The sequence below is a fragment of the Bos taurus genome, chromosome 5, assembly GCF_002263795.3.
Source record: "Bos taurus isolate L1 Dominette 01449 registration number 42190680 breed Hereford chromosome 5, ARS-UCD2.0, whole genome shotgun sequence".
Taxonomy (NCBI): Eukaryota; Metazoa; Chordata; class Mammalia; order Artiodactyla; family Bovidae; genus Bos; species Bos taurus.
Window position 1 is genome coordinate 77574031 of NC_037332.1, and position 18807 is coordinate 77592837.

The 18807-nt window shown below is 39.0% G+C and overlaps 1 protein-coding gene and 1 non-coding gene across 6 annotated transcripts in view; both read right to left on the reverse strand.

Moving 5' to 3' along the window:
* The window catches only part of BICD1 (BICD cargo adaptor 1), a 250617-nt gene that overhangs the window by 92514 nt on the left and 139296 nt on the right, over positions 1–18807 (reverse strand). The window lies entirely within an intron of this gene.
* TRNAC-ACA (transfer RNA cysteine (anticodon ACA)) lies at positions 6331–6403 on the reverse strand. Its single transcript has one exon. It is a non-coding gene; the product is annotated as a tRNA-Cys (tRNA).

Below are 18807 nucleotides of genomic sequence, written 5' to 3' on the forward strand. Positions count from 1 at the left end.
GGTCTTTTTTAATGAGGCAACTCTTTACATCAGGTGGCCAAGAGTATTGGAGCTTCAACTTCAGCCTCAGTCCTTCCAATGAATATTCAGGACTGATTTCCATTAAGATTGGCTGGTTTGATCTCCTTGCAGTCAGGGGACTCTCAAGACTCTTCTCCAACACCCCACTTCAAAAGCATCATTTCTTCAGCACTCAGCTTTCTTTATGGTGCAACTCTCACATCCATACATGACTACTGGAAAAACCATAGCTTTGACTAGATGGACCTTTTTTGGCAAAGTAATGTCTCTGCTTTTTAATATGCTGTCTAGGTTGGTCATAGCTTTTCTTCCAAGGAGCAAGTGTCTTTTAATTTCATGGCTGCAGTCACCATCTGCACTGATTTTGGAGCCCAAGAAGATAGAGTCTGTCACAGTTTCCATTGTTTCTCTCATCTATTTGCCAAGAAATGATGGGACCAGATGCCATGATCTTCGTTTTTTGAATGGTGAGTTTTAAGCCCACTTTTTCACTTTCCTCTTTCACTTTCATCAAGAGGCTCTTTTAGTTCTTCTTCATTTTCTGGCATAAGTGTGGTGTCATCTGCATATCTGAGGTTATTGATATTCCTCCCTGCAATCTTGATTCCAGATTGTGCTTCATTCAGCCCAGCATTTTGCATGATGTACCTTGCATCAGTTCAGTCACTCAGTCGTGTCCGATTCTTTGCGACCCAATGAACCTCAGCACGCCAGGCCTCCCTGTCCATCACTGACTCCCAGAGTTCATCCAAACTCATGTCCATTGAGTCGGTGATGCCATCCAACCATCTCATCCTCTGTCGTCACTTCACTTTCATCAAGAGACTCTTTAATTCTTCTTCACTTTCTGCCATAAGGGTGCTGTCATCTGCATATCTGAGGTTATTGATATTTCTCCTGGCAATCTTGATTCCAGCTTGTGCTTCTTTCACCTCAGCGTATCTCATGATGTACTCTGTATATAAGTTAAATAAGCATGGTGACAATACACAGCCTTGATGTTCTCCTTTTCCTATTTTGGATCCAGTCCGTTGTTCCATGTCTGTTGTGACTGTTGTTTCTTGACCTGCATACAGATTTCTCAGTAGGCAGGTAAGGTGGTCTGGTATTCCCATCTCTTTAAGAATTGTTCATAGTTTGTTTTGATCCACACAGTCAAAGGCTTTGGAATAGTCAATAAAGCAGAAGTAGATGTTTTCCTGGAATTCTCTTGCTTTTTCTATGGTCCAATGGATGTTGGCAATTTCATCTCTGATTCCTCTGCCTTTTCTAAATCTAGCTTGTACATCTGGAAGTTCGTGGTTCATGTACTGTTGAAGCCTAGCTTGGAGGTTCTTGAGCATTACTTTGCTAGTATGTGAGATGAGTGCAATTGTGTGTAGTTTGAACATTCTTTGGCATTGCCTTTCTTTGGGATTGGGATGAAAACTGACCTTTTCCAGTCCTTTGGCCATGAGTGTCATTTGCTGGCATATTGAGTGTAGCACTTTCACAGCATCATCTTTTGGGATTTGAAATAGCTCAACTGGAATCCATCCACCTCCACTGTCTTTGTTTGTAGTGATGCTTCCTAAGACCTACTTGAATTTGGATTCCAGGATGTCTGGCTCTAGGTGAGTGATGATACCATTGCGGTTATCTAGGTCATGAAGATCTTTTTTATATAGTTCTTCTGTGTATTCTTGCCATCTTTTCTTGATATCTTCTGCTTCTGTTAGGTCCATACAGTTTCTGTTCTTTATTGTACCCATCTGTGCATGAAATGTTCCCTTGATATCTCTGATTTTCTTGAATAAATCTCTAGTCTTCCCCATTCTTTTGTTTTCTTTTCATTGATCACTGAGGAAGCCTTTCTTATCTCTCCTTGCTATTCTTTGGAACTCTGCATTCAGATGGATATGTCTTTCCTTTTCTCCTTTGCCTTTAGCTTCTCATCTTTTCTCAGCTATTTGTTTTTAAAATAGTTGTTTTAATGCTTACAAATTACTTATTAGACATAGGATAGAAATTTCTTGGGCATAAAAGAAAAGACAGCAAAAGAATGCTATGATTCAAACATATTCAACTAATACGTAATATTAATTGCTGGTAATTAAATATGGTACAAGTAGTTAAATAAAAAGAACTCGTAGTATATATTTTACTACAATATACACCAATAAATCTCTTTGGGATTAAGGAAGGAGATTAAGGAAATTGAAGTAGGTCATAGAAGTAGGAAATGATAGCTCTAGGCTTTGATCCAAGTACTCCACACCCTAATTCTGAGCTCTTTTCATTAAGACACCTTGACTTTGCCTCCTGGGTTCATGCCAAAAGCCAAAGAAAACAGACTGAAACAAAAAGAATAAAATATGCAAAGGGAAAACTAAGAATTCTCTCCAAATCAAAATGAATTCCTCATTTTCCAGGCCTCCAAACTCAGGAGAAGGCTGGGAGCACTATGAAATAGAGAATAAAGGGGCCATAGCCTTAAGTTCTGAGTGCTATCTAGTTTGGCTCAAAGTTTCAAAGGACATTAACTCAGGGACAAAATAGTATTGGGGGGATGAAAACATGATTTCCTTCCTTGGAAATTCAAAGTTCTGTACAGAGGCTCAAAAGATGGCTCCCATCCCCCACCCCTGGGAAAGAATTTTAGAAAGATGAGTGGGCGTCTTCTTTTGGCACCTGATGGTCAGGGGCTCCCTGCTGAGCAGTGTGCATGAGGGCTTCTGGCTGGTGAGCGACTGGTGTCTACATTGTTCTTGAAGACACGACTGGACACACTTCACACATAGGGTCCCTCTCAGTTTGCAGAGAAGAGAAGATTTTACACTGAACAAAGTCTAATAAGAAGGCCTTTCATAGACACACAAAAGCCAGTGATGTAGTTTTCCCTGCCCTGAATTTCAATTAGCATCCTAAGCAACAAACCTGAAAATGACAGAAATGTCTGCATTTAGTCTGTGGGTCCAAGCCAAAGACATAAAGTATATATTGAGAATCATGATTAGCCAAATGAATTCTCAGCATGTACATGAGAGGAATATTGCCTAAGAGCATTCTGTTGGAGTCTCATATTTTTTTAATCTTACCTAAAAACTCCTGATAATGCCCTTCTTTGTTTTACCTATTTAACATTTTACTGAGTTACATAGTGGGATAAAATATGTTTCCACTCACCATTTGTTTCATCAAAGTATGTGTGAGATATCTTTGATTTTTTAGTGGCACCTCAGTTATTTAATTCTACTCTTGTTAATGATGTATACTTTCAGTAAAGCTCACATTCTCCAGAAACATTTTACTGATAGACTTTTAAAATAAAAAGTTTTCATTAAGTCAGAGCTGCTTTTTGTAAAGAATCAGCCATAACACAAACATGTTATCAGTTATATTCAGACTTTGAAGATATATTATATAATTTTATTACTATCCATATATTTTATTCATCATTATTTTAATACCTTTCATTAGTGAATTGAGGATATAAGTCTAAATAACAATATCTTGAAGCAATCACAATGGTAAATTAATATACTCCTGGGGCCCAAGATATGATTGGTTTAATATAAGTCAATTTTAGGGGAACATAAAATTAAACATCATTAAAAAAATCAAAGCAAATAATTTTAGCATGTATTCCTAATGAGTTACCAACGAGTGTCTCAGCCATCAGATTTATGGTGACACTCAAAAGACACTTTTAAAGTGTTATAAACCCAGAGAATTTAATATTTCTCCATAAAACTGCATCATAAATACTAAAATGATGCATTATTTACTTATCTCTGCTGATGAGTTTTTCTGTGGATTAAGATCAAATTAGAAAGCTGTATTGACTAGTAAAAATGATTTTTTTGCATATGGAGAATATACTATTAAATTACTCAACTTGTATTTAGCTCCTATAATTAAGTCTGAAGAGAAATATGCTCTACATTTCAGTCTAAGAAGATAGTTTGCAGTAAAAACCCAACAATTCCTACTATCAAAATCTGGGAGGACAGTATTCATATTTAAAGTCCTTTAAAAAAAATCATGGCAACATTTACTTGAAGTCCAAAATATTATGTATTCATGTATTTATTTTCAATATTATATTTTAAATACATCTGCCTTTCTAATATAATATTCCATATTAATATATACACTACTGTTTAAATCTAGTAACATGAATTCTAGGGGAAAAGAAATAAATAATGACTACTTGAAATCATATTATTTGGTAGGACCTTAGTTGCCTGACCAGGGACTGAATCTGGGCCACAGCAGTGAAAATGCCAAATCCTAACCACTAGACTACCAGGGAACTCCCAGTGATCTGCGTTTTAATAAGCAATTGTGATGCACCTTAAGTCTGACAACCACTAGTCCAGATAAAAAAGATCAATTAATAAAAGCTGAAGTTCATCCAGAAAACAAATGCTCATAGCAGGTTGGTCTATTATCTACTCAATGACATAAACAGGATAGACAAACAGACAATGGAGCAAAATAGACAGCCTAGAAACAGACCACATTTATATTGAAACTTAATAAATAACAGAAATGTCACTGCAGATCAACGGGGGAATTATGGGCTACAAGAAAATTCAGAAGAACATATTTATGACTTTGCAGCACAGAATTTCTTCAATAAGAAACAAAGATGGCTTACTTGTAGAAGAAAAGACTGATATACTTGAAGTGAAGCGAAGTTGCTCAGTCATGTCCGACTCTTTGCGACCTCATGGACAGTAGCCAACCAGGCTCCTCCGTCCATGGGATTTTCCAGGCAAGAATACTGGAGTGGGTTGCCATTTCTTTTTCTAGGGGATCTTCCCGACCCAGGGATTGAACCTGGGTCCCCAGCATTGTAGGCAGATGCATTACCGTTTGAGCCACTATTCATCAGTGTGAGTGAAATCGTTCACTTGTGCTTGGCTCTTTGCGATCCCATGGACTGTAGCGTACCAGGCTCCTCAGTCCATGGGATTTTCCAGGCAAGAATACTGGAGTGGGTTGCCATTTCCTTCTCCAGGGGATCTTCCTTGCCGGGAGCCGGTGAGGCATTCTACTCGTGACAAAGGTCATGAGGAAGGAGGCTCGGCATACGCAAAGGCGGGATCGAGCCTCAGGAGTCCGCCCGGATATTCTCGAGCATTTTCCCCCAAATAACCAGAGTCTGCCTACTCTATTGCTTTGTGCTCTCACCTCTGACTTTACTGGGGGCTGTCCCCTACCACCATCTCGCTCTCTCTCTGTCAAAGAGTTAACTTACAGCTCCAATTAATAAAGTTCCTGGGCAATTAGGAGTGTTTAAATCCAAACCCCTCAGATGGCTCTCTAACTCGCCTGACAAGTTTACCCGGACTCCTGCAGCTATGCATACGATTGTTTACAGTCTCCTAGCCTCCAGAGGCACGGGAAGCTTAAGATATTCAAATAGCTTAGAGCCTCTCAGAGAGTTAAAAACTGTCAGAATAAACTAGTAAAGGATTTCATTGATGAGTCAATGCTTGTTGCCAAGTTTTCACATCCCCTGAATTGTATCCTTGAATGTGTATTAATTAATAGTTGGTATATAGTAAAAAATAAGTAGTGGCCTTGGTGTTAGTAACTTTAGACCCTTAAGGTAATAAATTCTTTTCTTTGTTGTAAGCCCATTACACATCCGCCCTATAGGAATGCAATTTTATCTTTGGAAGATGGTGCCAAACCTTAAAATAATTACTCTTAGAGAAAATAAGTCTTTGTTGATAAGTCCTTGTCAAGAGTCATAAAATGTTAGTAGGCCTTCTGGCCAGAAGATGATGTAAATCACCTAAACCATTTGTATACGATAAATTTGCAGGAAAGAAACCTTGGTTTTTGATAAGAATCAAAGACTGCTGACTTTGCATCCCCTATTATCCTCTATGTGTAACTTATGGTATAAAAGCCCCTGTTAAAAATAAAGCTACGGGCCTTGTTCACCAACGCTTGGTCTCCCCATGTCATTCTTCCCTTTAACTTCCAGCTGAGTCTCCATCTGGAGCGCGGAACCCACCACACTTACTAATTATGCCTGGGCTTCTAAGACCCACTCGAGAAGGTGTCTAGGGTGAGGCACCTTCCGCTATTCGAGAGGGCGCCTGCGGCCTACGTAAGTGGTGCAAACTTCTTGTCTTGAAGTTTTATTGGTCTCCCGCGTAAACCAAGCTACTCAGCTTCTTTTCTCCACTGAATTTTCCTACTGAGCTATCCTCATTCTATTGTTCTCTATATCTCTAATTAGCATATAAATAGTCGCCTAGGCCGTCTCTCCTTCGAATACCCTGGATCAGCTGGGGCTGGTCCCCAGCACTTCCTGACCCAGGGATTGAACCTGGGTCTCCTGCATTGTAGGCAGACGCTTTACCATCTGAGCTACCAGGGACGCCTTCTACTTGTAGAAGAAAAGACTGATATACTTAACTACACTAAAATTTAATATTTCTGTTCTTCTGAGTATCACTTACAATAAATTTAATGATAAGACAAAAGTATAACTAGGAATATATTTCTCATACATATTGGCAAAGACTTGTATTTAGTATTTATTCAAATGCACAAGACACTATTACAAGTGCTAGGGATGAGACAGTCTGGGACCTGGGACCCTTTGCTGCAGTGCTGCAATGCTCCTACCTAGACACACCTCTCCTCTAGCACAAAATACAAGAAACTATATGGGACTAAAAATAACTGCATGCATGTACGGTTAGATCAAATTTTGGACAAAAGATACAAAGAGACCAAAAAACCCAACTGTCACTTCTGAAGAGCCTGGAACAAAAGCAGAGGGTTGAGAGCAAAAGTAGGAGACTGCACATGTCTCTTGAACACGACACCACCTAAGGGGTAAGCAAATTACCTAAGCCACCCTCTAACCTGACCCCTGGACACACACCCACCCAGGAGCAGGCAAACAAGAGAACCTGTTACTTGTTCTTACTCCTTCCTGCTGAAAAGCAGGGGCTCCAATAAAGCCTTGCCTGAATTTCCTGTCTGATTTCTGATCAATTTCTATTGATTAAGGAGGCCAAGAACCCTGGTTGCTAACAGGTATACAGTAAACAACAAAAAACTATGACAATCTGTGTTCTTAAACTTATATGCCTTGCTTACAACAGACATAAGTAAGTTATGTAGTTTATTTACTTAAATTATATGTATATATTATATACACACACATATACATGTATACAGGGACTCAGAAGAAAGTTTATACTGGGGAGGTCTGGACAAGAGGTGTATGGATGGGTATGTGGTAGTGCTCACACAGTATGGAGACCTTTGTCTCCATTAACATTTAGAGAACATCTACCATGGAAGAGACAATAAACATCCCAGCAGAAAGAATGCCTTATACGTTGACATCTGCCAGTCTCTGTCACCAGCAAGTCTCATGCTGACAAATGGAGCCATGAAGGTAGTGGGATACAGGGAGGTTCTCTCTGTAGATAACAGACTTCAATTCTCAGGGTCAGAGTTCTCCAGCAGGGCTTAATTCCCCTGAAATGACTGAGGTTATAATTCATTAACTTCTTGTTCATTCTATTCCAGCTATCATTATGTTGGATTTTGGACCATATGTGGCCCCCAAATTTCTTAATCGATGGAGCTCCTTCACTGTTCTGGCAGCTCACGTAAAGGAGCTTTTAAGAGTTAGATAAAAATTAACAAGGAAATGAATACTCAGAATGTGACCTGATTGCTATCACAGTAGATAATAATTATGCCGAAAAGAAAATCATTTTTTATAAAATTGAAAATTTTAATAAAGTTTGAAATCTTGGGAAAACATAATTTCAGGAGTGTTCTCAGACAAGAAAATCCTCCAGTAGATATAATGCACTTCTTTGATGAAATGACTCCCACAACCATCTATTAAAATAGATTGTTTATGTATGACACAGCTATAGGGCTATGACCTTGAAGGGGAATGACTGACTGCACAGAAATAACATAAACAGAAATGGCCTCTGTGCTCAGCTGAGCAAATCTGTATCTATCATTGTTAAAAGTTGAAACCAATTTGTGAAAAGCAATAGAGGATCCTAATAGAATATGACTATATGAAAAGGAATGCACAAATAAATGGGAGAGAGATCTTACCACTCTGCCTAACAAGTTATGAGATATGTGCTTTGGTACAGGCAACAGTATACAGTCTTTATTTATACTTTAGAATTCTCTTCTCCACTCTTATTTCTTTAAGCCAGAAGTAAAGATGGAAGGGTGTATCCCTGAAGCCAACTGCCGACATAGCCTGAAAACTTGCCTAGCAGAACCTCTTCAAAACTAAGGAAGGGCTCTGTAGTTCTTCATCAACAAAAGAACCAACGAAATAAAGGTAGAAGTCTTAGTTTATAGTTAACTCTTTTTTTTTTCTCTTTTAACCAAGATACCTGCTTGGTTAAAAGCAACAAGAACTTCACTCTCATTGTGAACAATTAGAAAACTAAACAAAACACATGAAACAGCTGTTTTCAGACACTGAACAAGGGGCCTGTAAGACTGACCTCCGGAAGAAGGGAAACAGGAGATGAGTGCTATGAACACCCTGGATGCAATTCATGGACTGCAGATGTAGGGAGTGGGACCCTAGAGAACCTAGAGGCCCCGCTGAGGTGAGGAGTTCAGAGCTCAGGAAGCTGAGGTGGAAGGAAGCTGCAGGGCAGAATTCCGGAAAGGACGGACAAAGAGAGAGACCTCCAGAAATCTGTGTGTTTCCTGTGTTCTTCCTGGGTTGGAAGCAAAACATGATGCACAATTCTCGAATTAACAAGAAACACAGCACAAGTTGCCAGCGTCCAGGGGCTAAAATATGATGAACAATTTCACATTGGTAGTAATTTTTTTCTTTTCTTAATTATATTTGTAGTTCTTTGATAATCATTTAACCGTTTAATTTCTTAATACATTTTTATTGTAACATGTCAACAAATGTTTATTGATTCTGCATGATTTGGGGGCAAGAAAGTATTATAAACAGGTAACCACTCATTCATTCCTTCTATTAGTTCAACAAATACATATTAAATGAATATACTATGCAAAAAATTGTGTAGGTTCTAAGATTATAAAAAACACTGGGCATTTCTCTATCTCAAAGAGTTTGTAATTTAGTTGGTAAATGTGTTTAGCACTAATAATAGTTAACATTTATTGAATCCTGGTATGCAAGTACTAGTCTTAATTCTAAGTACTTTATATGTAATACAGAGTAGGAAATGGCAACCCACTCCAGTACTCCTGCCTGAAAAATTCCATGGACAGAGAAACCTGGCAGGCTACAGTCCAGGGGGTCGCAGAGTTGGACACAACTGAGCATGCAGTCTATATGTAATAATTTACTAATAATTTACTAACTCCTCACAACATTATGTGGTAGGTATTATTATTCCAATTTGATAAACAAAGTCAGGCACAGAGAGTTTACATAATTTGCTTAAACGTTCCGGAGGTGGCAGGGCCAAGATTTTTAGATTCCAGAACAGATGCTATTAAACACTATTGTATGATGCTCAAAAATGAACTATTCAAAGAGAGTTTATTGGTACTGGGGGTGTCTATCATATGCAAATCAGTCTGCGAGGTAGTGAACTTATATATATACAGCATAATCCTGACTTTTAGGAAATCTATAGTCCACATGTGACTACCATTAAAACAATTATTATGGGTTAATATCTGGAAAATATCCATAGTATATCACATGACTCCTGTAGGAAAAGATGTATTATGAGTCTCAAACAATTTGTTTATGTCTTAACTTTTGATTCAGTTCAGTTGCTCAGTCATGTCCGACCCTTTGCGACCCCACGAACCGCAGGACGTCAGGCCTCCCTGTCCATCACCAACTCCCTCAGTTCACCCAAACCCATGTCCATTGAGTCAGTGATGCCATCCAACCACCTCATCCTCTGTCGTCCCCTTCTCCTCCTGCCCTCAATCTTTCCCAGCATCAGGCTCTTTTCAAATGAGTCAGCTCTTCGCATCAGGTGGCCAAAGTATTGGAGTTTCAGCTTCAACATCAGTCCTTCCAGTGAACACCCAGGACTGTTAACTTTCAGTTCAGTTCAGTTCAGTCGTTCAGTCGTGTCCGACTCTTTGCGACCCCATGAATCACAGCACGCCAGGCCTCCCTGTCCATCACCAACTCCTGGAGTTCACTCAGACTCACGTCCATCGAGTCAGTGATGCCATCCAGCCATCTCATCCTCTGTTGTCCCCCTCTCCTCCTGCCCCCTATCCCTCCCAGCATCAGAGTCTTTTCCAATGAGTCAACTTTTCGCATGTTAACTTTAGGAGGACTTTATTGTCAGATGAAAACTGGCTCTATAATTGTGTTAAAAATAATTATTTAGCAAATGTTAAAAATATTTAGCAAAGTCTTTTAATTATTAATGATTGAAAATATTTGCATAGTCTTTTCTAGAACATTTTTTATTATTTTAAAATATTCACCAATTGTGAAATAAATGTTTCTTTGGTGCTGTTTGGTGTTTCACTGTCCAAGTTTCCCAGGCCTGCCATAACTAACTGCAGTAAGCTTGCTAGCTTAAACAATAGAATTTACTGTCTCACAGTTCTAGATCCAGAAGTCTGAAATTCAGGGGTGGGGAGCACAGCACTCCTTCTGCAGGCACTAGAGGAGAATCCTTCCTTGAGTTTTCCAGCATCTTGTGGCCCCCGGCATTCTTTGTCTCAGTCAGCAGAACTGTGATTTCTGCCTCTGTCTTCACATGGCGTCTTCCCTGGGTCTCTGTCTGTTTTCTCATCATCTGTCTCTTATAAGACACTTGTCATTGGATATAAGGCACACTTTAATCCAGGATGATCTCATGTCAAGATCTTTACGGTAACTGCATTTGCAAAGACACTTATTACAAATAAAGTCACAGTCTGAGGTACTAGAGGTTAGCATGTGTTGAGCTATATGACATTAATTTAGGAGCCATAATTCTGTCAACTATATCCACCTTAGCTATTATTTTTTGCTGTTTTGCTAACTGAGGACAGTAGGAAGATAAAGGGGATATGGCCAGGACATCAGGGAGGGACTTGGTAGTAACAAGAATAGAGGAGGGTGGGATGATTTGGGAGAATGGCATTGAAACATGTATAATATCATATATGAAACAAATCGCCAGGTAAAGTTCAATGCATGATACTGGTTGCTTGGGGCTGGTGCACTGGGATGACCCAGAGGGATGGTACAGGGAGGGAGGAGGGTGGGGGTTTTGGGATGGGGAACACATGTATACCTGTGGTGGATTCGTGTTGATGTATGGCAAAACCAATACAATATTGTAAAGTAATTAACCTCCAATTAAAATAAATAAATTTATTTTAAAAAAATTTTTTTAAAAAGAAAAAGCAGATACAAATAGAAGACACAAGTAACAGCGCAGCCAAGGAGTTCATGACTCTCCTCTCATCAGGCCTGAATATAGACACAAGAGATCAGGTTTGGAGACAGTGTTCAGGAATTTTTGGTAATGAGCTACATTCATGCTTCTATAAAAGGACATTTTTAGGTAAAGTACATACATAGAGAAGGAGAAATAATCTTGCTGTCTAAATCCATGACTTACCCTGGGGTCACATTACTAATAGTAACAGTCCATATATTACTGGTTCTCGCCTCTATCAGCTACTGCAATATCTCTAAATATGAACTCATCTCATCCTTATAATTATTTCTGGGAGTCTCCTTTAGCTGTCCTCCTGGAATCAGAAACATGTTAGCCATTTCCTTCCTCTCCCGTTCTGGCCCTGTCCCGCAATGTCCACTGTGGGGCTTCCACTGCCTCCAGCTGGCAGGAAGGGGCATTACTACTGCTTTGAATGATCCTGGTAAGCCCCTCTTGCCATGTTCCACCAGGCCTTGCTGCCCAATTATGCTGGGTACACCTGACACCAACGCTACTTAGGTGGTTGAATTGCTTCCAGAGACCAACACCATGGAGATGGTGGAATCCCCTCGGTATCACAAGTGCACTGCTCCTCAAAATGCAAAGCTTCACCGAACCCTATGAAAACACGAAGGTACTTCTTTCCCTCTAGTACAACCCTTTTCACTTGGTTTTATAGCAATACTGCTTGTGTCATAGTGGCTAAGAGACTTTTAGTTGGTGTCTCATCATTCCCATACCCTCTACCTACAACACCACACATAAACCCATCACTTACACATACAGACAGACAGCAGTTAGAATCAACAAACATCTGAGCAGGAGGACACATCTGAGTAACATACCCTTAACTAGAATTGCCCTCTGACAATGCATGAATTTCTGGGTCAAGTGAAGAAAACAGCAAACAACAAGGCAATAAAACACAGAAATAAATGACTACTATCTACACTAGATCTTTGTATAAAGTTTGGATGAGTTCCCTAGGACAGGGAACACAGGTGAACAATAAATATTTGTTAAGTGAATCCATGATACAGAGGAATTCATCTGTGGAAAACATGTCCTTGGGTCTCCCGAGGTAATAAAGTGCTCAGCCTCTGAGAACGCTCCTTCCTGCACCCAAAGAAAGACTCACTTGTGCTGCTCAGTTGCTCAGTCGTGTCCGACTCTGTGTGACCCTATGGACTGTAGCCCACCACACTCCTCTATCCATAGGATTCTCCAGGCAAGACTACTGGAGTGGGGACCTCCTTCAGGGAATCTTCCAGACCCAGGGATTGAACTGGCATCTGTCTCCTGCATTGTCAGGTGGGTTCTTTACCACTAACGCCACCTGGGAAGCCCAAGACTCACTTACACTTCATCCTTTATTCCCTAGCCCAGCCAGGAAGTTGTGATATTTTGAATTGGAGATCTATTGCCTAAAAAGCTATTTTGATTGAAACAGAAGGTCAAATAAGGGAAGGGTAATCATAGTAACTTGCAGGCATTCAAGCAGTATAAATTTTATTTAAGACCTTTGGGCAAAGCCAGTAAATGCACAGGCTTAAATCACTGAGGGAAAGCAGCTGCTGCTCACCCACACAACAAGCTGTCCCGGGAATCTGGAAATGTTTACACAGAAATTCAACCTAGAAAAGTAACCCAGTGGCATCCAGAGGAACAGCAGACAAGTAATATGTTCGAAAGCAGTGTTTTCAACTTGTGACCCGTGACCTAGCAAGGGTTTGTGAAATCAATTTAGAGGTTGATTTCAAAACCAATACAATATTGTAAAGTTAAAATAAAATTTAAAAAAATTTAAAAAAAAAAGAAAGGAAAGAATAAGGTAAAGTAGGATAGAAGAGAAGAGATGATATCAGCATGCACTGTAGAAAACAATAAGCTTTATTTCACGGATTTGCTTTGGAAATATGTAAGTATATGCACACTTATACCTGTACCTGAACGTGTACACCTGCATATGTACACATGTGAGGAGTAATGCAAAATGCATTGTTTATTGTGGGTTATGTAAGAAATGTTTGCAAGGCACCAGAGCAGTGCACACCCCATCTAGAATGGTGATGCCACTCAGCTCCAAATGGTTCTTCCTGTAACTTAGATTTCCAAGAAAAGCCAGAAATCTGCATCTTTGTGAAATGCCACGATTTTTAAATGATGACAACTGATCAAAAAAACAGAGGTGCAGCACAAGTATGTGTGTTGAAGACAGCCCACCCATAGACAAACAGTTTGAGTATTCCATCCTAGACTATTATTATTATAAACTTCCTCTGCAGAAAGAGATGCTATGCGTCACTCTCTTGTTTACAAATATTTAATGCCCTTTCCTCTGAGCCTCTTCTTTGGGGAAGATCACACAATGCTCTCACTGATGTTAATCATGGACACACAATTTGCTTGGGCCAGTGGAATGTGAGGAAGTGAAGTACTTGCCACCTCTAAGCAGAAGCTTTAGGAGCTTGAGTGTGATCTGCTGCATTGCCACCTCTTTTTTTACTGTCTGGAGACCAGCAATGACACAACTGGGGGCTGTCCCTTCCCAAGCGGCCATAATGGTTGGCACGTGGAGCAGAGTTGCCGACCATCAGAAAAAGACATGTGGCAAGAGCAAGAATTAGATCTTGCTATTTTAAGCCACTGAGATTCTTAAGTTTTATCACACTGTAGGATGCTGCTGCTGCTGCTAAGTTGCTTCAGTCATGTCCGACTCTGTGGGACCCCATAGACAGCAGCCCACCAGGCTCCTCCGTCCCTGGGATTTTCCAGGCAAGAATACTGGAGTGGATTGCCATTTCCTTCTTCACATTGTAGGATAACTCAGCTTTAATTCATTGATATGATGATTTATACAGACATTTCATAACCAACTTTATTAAATAGTGCTTCTAAGGATAATAATATCTTACTTTTAAAATAATAGCATACCAAATGACCAACAGACATACTAAAAGAACTTCGGTTTTATTAGTCACCAGGAAATTGCACATTAAAATCATGGTCTACTACCACTCTACACTCACTGTAACTAAAATGGAAAAGAAAGAAAATACCAAGCACTGGTGAAGATGTGATATAACCAAGCTCTCACTTCCTAGGCATGTACAATCACTCTGCAAAATTGTTTGGCAATCTCTACTAAAGCTGAACAGGCATACTCTGCTGGAGTTCAACTACCAGGCACATAACTGACAGAAATGTACATATACCTGTTCCAAAATACACAAACAAAGATGTTCACAGCAGCCTTATTCCTAATTGCATGCTCGTGTTCTCAGTCGTGTCTGACTCTTTGTGACGCCATGGACTGTAGCCCGCCAGGTCCCTCTGCTCATGGGATTCTCCAGTTAAGAATACTGGAACAGGTTGCCATTTCCTATTCCAGGGGATCTTCCTGACCCAGGGATCTAACTCACATCTTTTGAGTCTCCTGTATTGCCAGGCGGGTTCTTTCCCAGCTGAGCCACCAAGGAAGCCATCTCTAATAGCCAAATATCTCAACTCGAATGCCAATTGACAATGGAAAAATAAATTGATATATTCATACAATGAGATATATGCATACATACATATATGTATAATTGATATACAATGTATATCATATACAAAGTTGCTATGAACTTTGTTGTGTACCTTTCCTGACTCAAAAGTGAAGTTTTCTAGGGTATAGACCTAGGATTGGAATGGCCAGATCTTAGGATCTATACAGCTTTAGTTTTACTAGATAAGACCCACTATTTTTTCAAGGTTGTTGTACTAAATTGCATGCCCACCCTTAATGCTCCTGAGGGTCCCAACTTCACTTACATTTGGTGTTATCCATACCTTTTTTATACCCTGGTGCAGCTTTGAAGAGATAGAGAGGCTCAACCAACTGTTACACAAATGTGAATGATCATTGGATCCACACTAATACAAGTAATATACTTCATATTCCAGAATAAGTAAAATAACTTTATATAATTGTATATATTTCTACTTCCCTAACACAATACCTGATCTTTTCTCCACAGCTTGGACATTTCCAGAAAATTTACATTTCTAATTTTAGTGATGTTTAGAAAAAGGTTTATATCATTAAAAAGAAATTATTGAATGCATATTTGTGCTTTGTGGTGAACTGCACAAAATAATTAGGTACTTGGATTTTATTAATATCCAAGAAATCAAATTAACATTGAATGAATCTGTTAGTTCCAGTGTTTCTTTTTTATTTTACATTTTTATTGGCATATAGCTGATTTAACATGTTGTGTTAGTGTATGCTGTACAGCAAAGTGAATCAGCTATAATCTTTTTTAAGATTCTTTTCCCATATAGGTCATTACAGAGTATTAAGAGTTCCCTTGCTACACATTAGGTCCTTATTAGTTACCTATTTCACACATAGTAGTGTGTATATGTCAATCCTCATCTAATTTATCATTCCTCCCTTTCCCCAATGATAGCTGTAACTTTGCTTTTTACATCTGTGACTCTATTTCTCTTTTGTAAATAAGTTTATTTGTACCTTTCTTTAAGAATCCACAGATAAGTGATATCATATGATATTTGTCTTTCTCTGACTTACTTCACTGAGTAAGACAGTCTCTAGATGCATTCATATTGCTGCACTGACATTATTTCGTTCTTTTTTAAGAAAGCCAATGTTTCACTTAAGTCGCTCAGTCATATCCAACTCTTTGTGACCCCATGGATAGTTCATGGAATTCTCCAGACCAGAATACTGGAGTGGGTAGCCTTTCCTCTCTTCAGGGGATCTTCCCAATCCAGAGATTGAACCCAGGTCTCCCACATTGCAGGCGGATTCTTTACCAGCTGAGCCACCAGGGAAGCCCATGAATACTGGAGTGGGTAACCTATCCCTTCTCCAGTGGATATTCCTGACCCAGGGATCAAACCAGGGTCTCCTGCGTTGCAGGTGGCTTCTTTACCAGCTGAGCTACCAGGAAAGCCCTCTTTTTCATGAAAGCCAATGTTTCTTATCTCATGTAATCTCATAATTTCCTTTTTACAGATAAGAAAAAGATGATAAGAGAAGTGACAGAGGTGGCCGGGTCAGAATTCAAAGTCATGTCTGTCTGATTACAAAATACCTTTATCTTTATGAATCATCACTGCCTCTTTTCATAATTTTGTTTCTGAGCTATTATTTTCCCAGTCTTTCAAAACAAAGATACATTGTAATTTTTATTTTTATCATTTGGCAAAAGAGAAATCCTGTTGGGCCTAAAATTTGAAGTCCAAGGAAACTGATTAAATACCTATTACTTTCTATTACTTTTTTGTGAATGGCCTTTGGCAAGTGAGTGAATCTCCTTAAACTGCAGCCTACTGATGTGATGCAACATGAGGATAACAATCATATGTACATCAGAGGATTAAATCAGAGAAATAATCGTAAATCTTTGGCATAGTACTTCATACATACTAGGTGTTCAATATATGCTAGCTATTACTAATAACACTACACACATGCCAACATTTACTAAGGGTAACACTATAAAGACAGGGAAGCCTGGCGTGCTGCAGTTTATGGGGTCACAAAAAATCAGACACGGCTTTGCAACCGAACAATAACAACACTATAAGAAGCCTGGCTTTTTACTACTGATCTTTGTCTTCTTTTACGTACAGCAAAGCATCTGGCACAGAGCAGCAAGCCAGGGAAATTGTGATTGGGTGTCAGGGATGTGCTATGCAGGATGACATTTAGCTGAAGTTAGAAACAGACAGCTTTGTTAACATCTCCATTTTAGCCCAGGGAGATGAATTTCAGACTTCTGAACTACAGATCTATAAGAATGTATTTTTTTAATCCACAAAGTTTATGGTAATTTGTCACAACAAACTAACAGAAGTGGTTACTTCTGTAGAGTGGGGCTGGAGGTTGGGCAGTGTGAAGAAAGATTTCATGTTTATGTCATTCCACTTTAGTTAAGTATTTTGACATGTATATGTAACTTTTAAAATACATAACAACAATGAAGGGTTGAGTTAACTGGTACTTTGAGAACTGTATTTTTCCTTTATAGTGGCAATAAATTTAAAGAAAATTTTTTATTATAGCCAGAAATAATGAGGTAAACATAATAAAAAATTTAAAGAGGGGAAATTTTGTACAGGTGCTAGTAAACTCAAAAGGACTAGAAACTGAGTTTGCAGTTTCACCCTTACAAATTACACAAGGTGACCTAAACATACTTAGAGTATGTCTGTGTGTAAAAAGATTAAAAGATTAACACAATTTAAAAAAGTAGGCGGAATACCTAGTGAAAGGCAAAAACAAAACAAGATAAAACTCGAGTTTTCTTTCTCATCCCTGAGTATTCAATAGGTGTGCATCATTGCCCTATAGTTTCACTATCTCTTAAAATTAACTAAGTGATAAATATGCACTGCTAGTTGCACAATGTTTTCTAGACAGTCATTGTATGTGTGTGTGTGTGTGTACATGTATGTGCTCTCAGTCGTGTCTGACTCTTTGCAAACTCAGGGACTCCTCCTCCTCCCGTCAGGCGCCTCTGTCCATGGAATTTTCCAGGCAAGAATACTGGAGTGGGTTGCCACTTCCTACTCCAGGGGATCTTCCTGACCCAGGGATCAAACTGATGTTTCTTAAGTTTCCTGCACTGGCAAGTGGATTCTTTACCACTGAGCCACCTGGGAAGCCAGACAGTCTTCTTATTATATCATAATGCAATTAAAAAAAAAAAAATCTAACCCATGCCATTGATATTGTTCTAATTGTTTACTATGTATTGCATTTTATCTTCATAACCTACTAAGGTAGGCACTATTATCATGCCTATTTCTTTGAGTAACAAGGAAGTTACCTGCCCCAAATCCACATAGCTAATAAGTGATGACACCCAGATTTGAATAGTTAGAGGAAAATTGCAGAGTGTACAGTATTACCTGTACATAATATAGTCAGGAAAGTCTGACTCAATGTGTACCTTGTGATTAATATAGTGTAGGAAAAGCTTTAGTTTTACTGGTACTTTAAGCATCACAGATCTAAGGCTGTGGAATTAACATAATGATATGCTTTTTAGTATTTTTCATTAAAATAGTTTAGTGTCTCTTTCATACAGGTTCTCCCAACAATCCTTCTTGTGTCTCCTATTTCAAGGGGTGGATCAGTAACTAAAATGGACTGGTATACCAACATTTATTATTAAATCCCATTTTTGTCCTTTTCAAGTCTCTATTGTAGGACCCATGCTTCAGTATTCCTGGAACACAACCTAGTGCGGCAACAGAATCACTTGCAAATGACTGGTATTATCAACTCACGTAGGAAGATATTTGTGCATAAAAATAAACAGAATAAAATAATGGAAAAACTTCAATTCAATGCTGCCAATTA